At 36.3% G+C, this 9,337-nt stretch overlaps 2 protein-coding genes and 1 long non-coding RNA gene across 3 annotated transcripts in view; all 3 read right to left on the bottom strand.

The window, feature by feature from the left end:
• Nucleotides 1-9,337, bottom strand: part of polr1h (RNA polymerase I subunit H) — a 44,922-nt gene that overhangs the window by 23,673 nt on the left and 11,912 nt on the right. The window lies entirely within an intron of this gene.
• Nucleotides 1-9,337, bottom strand: part of gtf2h4 (general transcription factor IIH, polypeptide 4) — a 57,123-nt gene that overhangs the window by 35,876 nt on the left and 11,910 nt on the right. The gene's annotated exons all lie outside the window — the stretch shown is intronic.
• Nucleotides 3,364-8,509, bottom strand: LOC141351422 (uncharacterized). Its single transcript, XR_012359679.1, has 5 exons — nt 8,206-8,509; nt 7,495-7,543; nt 7,274-7,408; nt 7,074-7,169; nt 3,364-4,175 (listed from the first exon to the last, which is right to left on the bottom strand). It is a non-coding gene; the product is annotated as an uncharacterized lncRNA (long non-coding RNA).

The raw sequence follows: 9,337 nt of genomic DNA, 5'->3' as shown, positions 1-9,337 counted from the left end.
AGATGTTTTGAGGAGAATGACCTAAGAAATAAGTCTAGTTTTTAAACAAAAAAACTTAAAATTTTTGTGAATTTGTGCTACACTGCAAAAAATGATTTTCAAGAATTTTTTTTTTATATTTATATATTTTTGTCTTGTTTTCAGTAAAAATATCTAAAAATTCTTAAATTAAGATGCCTTTTCTTAATAAGCAAAACGACCCAAGAAAATAAGTTTATTTTTTAGACCAAAAATATCTAATTTCACAAGAAAATCTTGAATTTTTTTCTTAAACACTAAATTCAAGAAAAATTTACTTACCCCATTGGCAGATTTTTTTGCTTATTTTATGCACAAAATCACTTAAAATTTGATATTTTTGGTCTAAAAAATACACTTATTTTCTTGGGTCGTTTTGCTTATTAAGAAAAAAAATCTTAATTTAAGAATTTTTTGATATTTTAACATGAAAACAAGACAAAAATACTAAGAATTTTTTTCTTAAATCATTTTTATGCAGTGTAACAAGCAAAAAATTTGCCAATGGGGTAAGAAACAAATATTTTTCTTAACACTTAATTCAAGAAAAATGTTCTTACCCATTTGGCAGATTTTTTTGCTTGTTTTAAGCACAAATTTTCTTAAACTGTATATTTTTTGTCTAAAAACAAAACTTATTTTCTTAGGTCATTTTGCTCATCAAGAAAATATTTTTTTTAGATATTTGTACTGAAAACAAGACCAAAACTACGTAAAAGTCTTTTTTTGCAGTGTTCAGGGCAATTATTTTGTTAATGCAAAGCTATCCAGACTGGTTCTTGTGTATTTACAGGATACAGAACAATGAAAAGATGGCAGCATTTTTCCAGCCTTAAAGTCAGGAACATGAGAAACTGCAAATAAAAACAGTTTTTTTTTAACTCTCACAGCGAGAGAAAATATGGATGCAAAGATGAACCCAGATTATTTTTCTCAAGGTGTCAAGGTTATATTTAAGATGTTTATATCATGTTATGCTTCGTTCAGACCACCAGTGACTTTTTCGCTGTGTGTGGCTCATCTCTTTCAATGAGGCGTTTCGAAATCTGGTTGTCATAAACAAATGAGTACCGTCTACCCCAGTAACTGACGAGAGATGGATGACATGAACTCCACTGCTTCATTCTCATTGGTAGTTGCTCCTGAAAATCGCTTATCATTTGCATAAGGTTAAACTTCTCTGAACTTTTTCACATCCCTGGATGCGCCCACCTGGTCGCCAACAGTCACTTTGGCTCGTGTTGCTGGAAGTCTGCAAGCTTCTATTGCAATGAAAAAGATTGCGTTGCTCTGCTACTGCTTGTTGACTGTCTAAATTGGGTGTTGGGAGCGGTTCACATTTCACGTCCTTTGCGTGCACAAATATGTTATTTTGAAAGTAGACGTGTGGCAAACGCGCTCAAATAAAAAGCAATGTGGTCGCAACACTGCACGGTGCAATGCGCTCTTTTTATGCTATAATAATAATTAATTACATTTATATAGTGCTTTTCTGCAGCACTCAACATATGAAAGGGGGATTCTCCTCAACCACCACCAATGTGCAGCATCCACCTGGATGATGCGACGGCAGCCATATTGCACCAGAACACCCACCACACACCAGCTCATAAGTGGAGAGGAGACAAGAGTGATATAGCCAATTAGTATGAGGGGATGATTAGTAGGCAAACGGGTAAGTTTGGCCGGGATACCGGGGCACACTCCTACTCTTTTTCGAAGGACATCCTGGGATTTTTAACGACCACAGAGATCAGGACCTCGGTTTAATGTCTCATCCGAAGGACGGTGCTTTTTTGACAGTTTAGTCTCCCCGTCACTATACTGGGGTGTAAGGACCCACACAGACGACAGGGTGAGCAACCCCTGCTGGTCTCACTAACACCTCTACCAGCCGCAACCTGGTTTTCCCAGGTGGTCTCCCATCCAAGTACTGACCAGGCTCAGCCCTGCTTAGCTTCAGTGGGCAAGCTGTCTTGGGCTAGAGGGTGATATGGCTGCTAGGCGCATTGGCGCCCCTACGAGTTGAAAATACTTCAACTTTTCAGAATGCCGTGTCGTAAACACGTTGGAAAGGATGAAAGCTTCAGACAACCAGCAACTTTGTCGCTGTGTGTCACCTGTGTCTTTCAATTATGCGCTTCTAAATCTGGTTGTCATAAACAAATGAGCACTGTCCACTCCAGTAACTGATGAGAGAAGGATGACCAGGGCCCGGTTGCATAAGCACCAAAGTGTACTTTTCTTAAGTTCACTCTTATGTTTCCCTTACACTTAAGGGGGTTGCAGAAAAAACCTTACGTTTTTTCTGTTGCGTCTTCATGGCAACAATATTATTTTCTAACTGCAAACCTGGGTCGCTGTCGTGAAACACTTAACGATTACTCTTATCTAAGAGAACCATTTGAGGGATAATACTTTATGCAACAACCTTACATTATTCTAGGTAAGGGGAATTTTCCCCTTAAGTGTCATACTTAAGGGAAAAACTTAAGGTGCTTTATGCAACCGGGCCCTGAACTCCAGTGCTTTCCTCCTATTGGTAGTCGCTTCCATTGAAATAAATGAAAATGCGTTGCTCTGCTACTGCTAGTCGCTGGCGGTCTAAATGGGGTGTTGGGAGCAGTTCACATTTTGCATTCTTTGCATGCGCAAATAAGTTATTTTGAATGTAGATGTGCGACAAGCGGGCTCAAATAGAGCGACTCGCAGACACACTTTTTTTGCAGCGATTTGAAAATACTTCAACTTTAGAGAATGCTGCGTTAAAAATGCATTGGAAAAGAGGAATGTGTCAAGGTCATGTTTTAGACATGAAATGTGAACCACCCATTATGCCATTGTTCAGACCACCAACAATTTTCATGTGTGTCACCTGTTTCTTTCAATGAGGCGTATGAGTACCGTCCACTCCAGTAACTGATGAGAGAAGGATGACGTGAACTCCACTGCTTTGCTCCTATTGGTAGTCACTCCTGAAAATCGCTCATCATTTGCATAAACATTTCCTAACTTTGTCGTGTCGCTAGATGCACTCACCTGGTCGCCAATGCACTGTAAAATGTAATAAGTTGAGTTTACTTAAAAAAGTGAGGAAACTGATTGCCTCATAATTTTAAGTAAGTTAGTGTATTGCTTTTAAGTTGGCAAAACTTTATATTATTTGTAGCCTAAACTTATTCATCAAGTAAGGTAGAGTATTGATTTTAAGTTGTCAAAACTTAACAGTACAAGTAGACTAAACTTATTAATCAAGTAAAGTTAAGTACTCTTTACTTAAAACCATTAGTTGAGATAACTTCTTTTTGTTGTTCACTTTACTTGTAAATATAAGGAAACTGATTGCCTTACATTTGTAAGTAAGCTGAACTAACAAAAATGAGTAAAGCCAAAAAGCAACAAAATGAGGTTAAAACATTTATTTTAAACATGTTAACAGTGTACAAAGTAAAACATTTTTGTCGCACGCACACACACACACACACACACACACACACACACACACACACACACACACACACACACCAATCTGGATACCCAAAATGCAACAATAGACCTAAGACAGTCTTGTTTCTGTTATTACAAACACAATGAACACACCTCGACAAACCAATTCAAAACAAGTTTTTTTAGTGACTGCAGTTTTGGTTTTGTATCCAGGTTGGCATGTGACTGATAAAAAAATCACAAATTGCATCAACAGACCTACAGTAACAGTCTTGTTTCTGCCATCAGAAACACGCAAAATACATCTTAACTAAAACATCAAAGTTTTGCAGCAATTAAAGTTGAGTTTTTCTGGAACTTGTATCCAGGTTGACGAAAAATAAAAACCCCAAAATGCAACAGATCTACAGTAACACAAACTTGTTTCACACAAAACACACTACTTCACATTAGTATGTTTTGTAGTGATGGCAGTTTTGACTTTAGTGATTTGTGCCCCAGGGAAAGAAAAACTGTGCAGAGGTACTCCATATTTAAAACAACGATCAGTCCAAAAACTAAACACATGGCATGTGATACTTTCTCAAGTCCATCCATGGCTGTGACACCCTACCAAATAATTGCTGTAAACCATGTGGAGAAATGTGTCTGTCCTCCGGCACCAGACTGAGAATTCCTATTGATAGTTGAGGTGGGTCACCATCACAGTCCTAATAAGATAGAAACGCAATATTAATATACATTCTCATAATACAAATGCAAAGTGGATGTGTCATTTAAAAATGTAAACTGTTCAAGGTGATGTTACTACAGTTGTGTTCAAAATTATTCAACCCCCAATGCTGTTAAGGGTTTTAGGGAATTTAGTGTACATTTGTAATTGTATTCAGAATGAAATCCTACAAGGACTTCTTAAAGAACCATATGCAACTAAAATGACATCAATTGGTTTTGTAATATAGTAGTAAATGTTTCTTTTGTGAATTCTTCATTGACACAATTATTCAACCCCTTAAAGAACTACCACTCTGAAGAACAGAGGTTCATTGAAGTGTTTTCAATCAGGTATTGAAAACACCTGTGGATGTCAGGGAACAACAATAAAGCCTAATAAGCACCAATTAGGCAGCTTTAAAATGACTGTGATACTCAACTCCTTCTAAACATTTACTGGTGTGGTTACAAATATGGTGAAGTCAAAAGAATGGTCCAGGAAGACAAGAGAAGAGGTGATTAATCTTCACAGGAAGGGCAATGGCTATAAGAAGATTGCAAAGATGTTAAACATACCAAGAGACACCATAGGAAGCATCATTCGCAAATTCAAGGCAAAGGGCACTGTTGAAACGCTTCCTTGTCGTGGCAGAAAAAAGATGCTAACTGCGACTGCTGTGCGCTATCTGAAGCGTAGAGTGGAAAAAAGTCCCCGTGTGACTGCTGAGGAACTGAGAAAAGATTTGTCAGATGTGGGTACTGAAGTTTCTGCTCAGACAATACGGCGCACCCTGCGTACTGAAGGCCTCCATGCCAGAACTCCCAGGCGCACCCCCTTGCTGTCTCCAAAGAATAAGAAGAGTCGACTGCAGTATGCCAAAAGTCATGTGGACAAACCACAGAAGTTTTGGGATAGTGTTCTGTGGAAAATTAGAACTGTTTGGGCCCATGGATCAACGCTATGTTTGGAGGAGGAAGAACAAGGCCTATGAAGAAAAGAACACCTTGCCTACTGTGAAGCATGGTGGGGGGTCAATCATGCTTTGGGGCTGTTTTGCTTCTGCAGGTACAGGGAAACTTCAGCGTGTGCAAGGTACCATGAATTTTCTTCAGTACCAGGAGATATTGGATGACAATGTGTTGCAGTCCGTCACAAACCTGAGGCTTGGAAGACGTTGGACCTTTCAACAGGACAATGATCCCAAGCATACCTCCAAATCCACTAGAGCATGGTTGCAGAAAAAAGGCTGGAACATTTTGAAGTGGCCATCGCAGTCACCAGACTTAAATCCGATTGAGAACCTCTGGTGGGACTTAAAGAAAGCAGTTGCAGTGCGCAAGCCTAAGAATGTGACTGAACTGGAGGCTTTTGCCTATGATGAATGGGCGAAGATACCCGTAGATCGCTGCAAGACACTTGTGTCAAGCTATGCTTCACGTTTAAAAGCTGTTTTAACTGTAAAAGGATGTTGTACTAAGTACTAAGATTGAATGTCACTTGGGGGTTGAATAAAACTGAAAATGATGTGATCACAGAAAAGACATTTGTGGTTATTTCATTATAAATGTTATGTTATATTTGTCTGACCTACACATGCCTCTTTGATGTAATTGTAAGCAGGATGACTGAATGATCAAAATCAATGTCAAACCGGCCAAAACAATCAATTTCAGTTGGGGTTGAATAATTTTGAACACAACTGTAGTTTTTGAAGTGACACTTGTAACAGTGCTTCGGTTGGAATTGCCAATAATAATTTGGACCTTTCAGCAGAAGCTTCTTTCCTGGTGGTGCAAAAACATCCTTGGAACATATTTAATTAATATATCTTGTTAGAAAACTCTTCTATAGGTAAGGTATATTGTATAGGCAGCAGGTTGTTTTTGCAGAAATAATCCCCAACAGTGTGATTAGGACTCTGTGTCAAGCAGAGGGTCTTGTATCAAACTGAAGGGGCTTATTTCATGATAACAACCTGCTGTCTGTGCATTATCCCACTTATTATGTGGCTATTTTACTCAAGGTAAGCAACATTAAATATTTATTTGAACTATTTTATTAGCTTATTTTTAACAAATACAGGAATACCTGTTTATTTTCAGTTTTAAGACAAGACGTTCAAATGTCACAAACACACTATTTGGTTTAATCATTTGTAACTATAACATCATATGTTATTAAAGACATTTGATTTAATTTTGTGTATTATTAAACTGTACCTGTCAAAATTATTTCCAGCATACGGGTTACAGCGTGTTTAAGCGGTTCTAATCTGTTTTGAATACATCTCAATGTAGTCGAAAGTGGACAGCTCAAAAAGGTTTACACACTGTTAACACCTCTATTAAGCTTTGTTCACTCATAATGCGATAAACCAAAACCCATAGTGTCATGTTGATGTATTTCGCTACTGTCAGGTATACATCTCAGATTGATCTTTAAATATTTGATTTTTTGCTTTCTTTATAATTTTTGAATTGGTTATGTAATTGGCATAAAACCTTTACCTGGCAAATAAATTATGTTTTCATTTATTCACAGCATTTATCAGAAGTTATTGATTCTCTTAATTGACGGAATAACTTAATGGCGGGGAAAGAGTTCAAAACTACAATACAAATTTCTCGCTAGAAATGCAACCAAAACTGAAAATATTACTTTATTTACACTAAATGTGTGCTCATTTGCTTTCTTGCCCACCATTTTATTTTATCGAACTCAACCAGGCTCGACCAATCCTGAGCATGCTCACGCATAGAATTGTGGGACAAAAGGATGTGCCTTGGTGCCTTTAATTATCTTCTATTTACACATTATTTCTTTAATAATGCTAATTAAATGCTAACACAAAAATTAGGAGATCTCATATTGATTAAACCAGAAGAATACTAACCATGTTTGTTTTCAGGAAGTCTGTAGTGTCTTCCGCAAGAAGGATAGCAAGAACACAGAGAACTACCGTCCACCGAGCAGTGACATCAGTGATGTTCTGACGAATAATACATAAAACATTGAGATCAACAGTGAGAACAGATTACATAAAAGTTAGCAAATGGACTTAAACTATTTAAACAAACAAACAAAAATACTTACTATTAGATACTCAAGAGAGCTTTTAAACTTTTCTTTCATTCAAAATCTTCTAAAACCGTGTTTAGCAAGGGATGAGAACAATTCTTGCTTGAAGTTTTTGCTTGCGACTTGGTTGTACTCCACAGTAACGTTATACTATATGAAAGAAGGATAACAAAAGAAACAACATATCAAGATTTAAAAAGTTTTGACATGCCCTAAATAAAATGTGTGTTAATTACCTGACTTTCCATGATGGGTATGCGCTCTCTTCAAAGAAACAAGCTCCTGCTAAATAATAATAATATACAATTAACATAGTATATTGATTGATAGATACTAAAAAGCAATTGTAAAAACAACATTTTTAGCATTCACTCTATAAACTTAAAACTTTTTATACAGCACATCTCTTATTTAACATAACTTGGCATTTTAAGGTATGAAATTATTAATGTTTTTTCTGCAGAGGTGGGTAGAAACATGCTTACTGCTTTACATTGACTTGAGTAATAATTTTGAAAGCACCTACTTTAAATGTGCTATTTTACCTTTTATAAGCAGTTCTAAGCATTTTCATGTAGTTTATTATTATAAACCACACCAACACGAATTATAAACTCACTACTTAAGCAGTTTTTCCATTGCATACTTTTACTTTTACTCAAGCAGTTATTACTATAAGGCCTAACTTTAACTATAACTTTTTCTATAATTACATTTTTACTCAATCTACCTCTGCATATTAGTTACTTATGTCTGTTGAACGAAAATGTTTATCTTTAAACATACATGATTAGCAGTTGTTGAGTTGCTAATTCAATTGTGATCAAATAGCATGCATCAGTTTTATTATTACCGACAAAATATTACTGTTTACAAACTGTGATTGTAATGTTGCGATAAAAACGTAGCAAATAAAAAATAAAAATGATATATAAGCACAAACTTACCTCCTCATGCTCTCATCTGACCATGTGCTGTTGTCGTCTTCTTCAGTTAACCACTCAGTTAAGCCACCACTTACTCCTTGGGAGCATTACTGCCACCTACTGTGCAGTCATCCTTTTTGAAAATACTTGAAATTTTAAGTTGAGCTAAATTAATCTGTTAAGTTTAATCAAGTTGACTTGAGTTTGCATAGAAAAAAGTTGGGATTACTTAGTTAAACTAAGTAAGGTTAACAAACTTAATTAAATAAGTTAAGTTTACTTAATCTTTTTAGTAAGCTCAGCTATTACATTTTACAGTGTGGTCACTTTCGCTCGTGTCACTAGAAGTCTGCAAGCTTCCATTGAAATAAATGAGATCGCGTTGCTTTGAGTAGTCACTGGTAGTGATGGTTGTTTTCGAAGCACTGCTTCATGAGGCTTCGAAACATTTACGAATCTTTTGTTTCGAATCAGTGGTTCGGAGCTTGTTTCAAATTGGCCCATGTCACGTGATTTTAGCAAACGAGGCTTCATTTACGTCATAACTGTTTTGAAACGTTTCGAAAATCCGATGGTTCACCACTAGGGGGAGTTGATCACATGACCAGTGTCTAATATGTTCAGTTTTATTATGAACGTTCATAAAACATTTATCCTTCTGACTAATAACACTGCCATTTTGTCTACTTTTTGTTTATAGACAGATTTATTGACAAAAATGTGCATAATTAAAAGGGTAGTTAGTTTTTATGATTTGTTTGCCCTAAATAAAACTAGAAACACATAATAGACTTTTAACTATGTCTTAATTAAGTTAAATAATTTTTTTAACATATTTTAATACAAATCTTGCTATTATTTTGTTAAAAAAAGTGTAAAATGTTTGGGCATATCTGCTTTTACACTATTTTGACCAGCAGGGGTCGCCAGCGTGTGTGGTGTTTCGAACTGCTTCGAAAAACTGAATCAATTTTCGAAGCTTCGAAAAGCTTCATTTCTCCCATCACTAGTCACTGGCGGTCTGAATGGGGCGTTACGTGTCACAGCTGTAGTTGAACATCTCATTTACAGCTAAATGAAAGCAAAACAATAGCTAAAGAAACCAAATGTATTTTCACTTCATCTAATCAGGAACACACATCCTTTGGCATTT

Source organism: Misgurnus anguillicaudatus, chromosome 20, assembly GCF_027580225.2.
Source record: "Misgurnus anguillicaudatus chromosome 20, ASM2758022v2, whole genome shotgun sequence".
In the NCBI taxonomy this organism is placed as follows: Eukaryota; Metazoa; Chordata; class Actinopteri; order Cypriniformes; family Cobitidae; genus Misgurnus; species Misgurnus anguillicaudatus.
The sequence above is the reverse complement of the archived record's forward strand: the minus strand, read 5'-3'. Positions and strand labels throughout refer to the sequence as shown.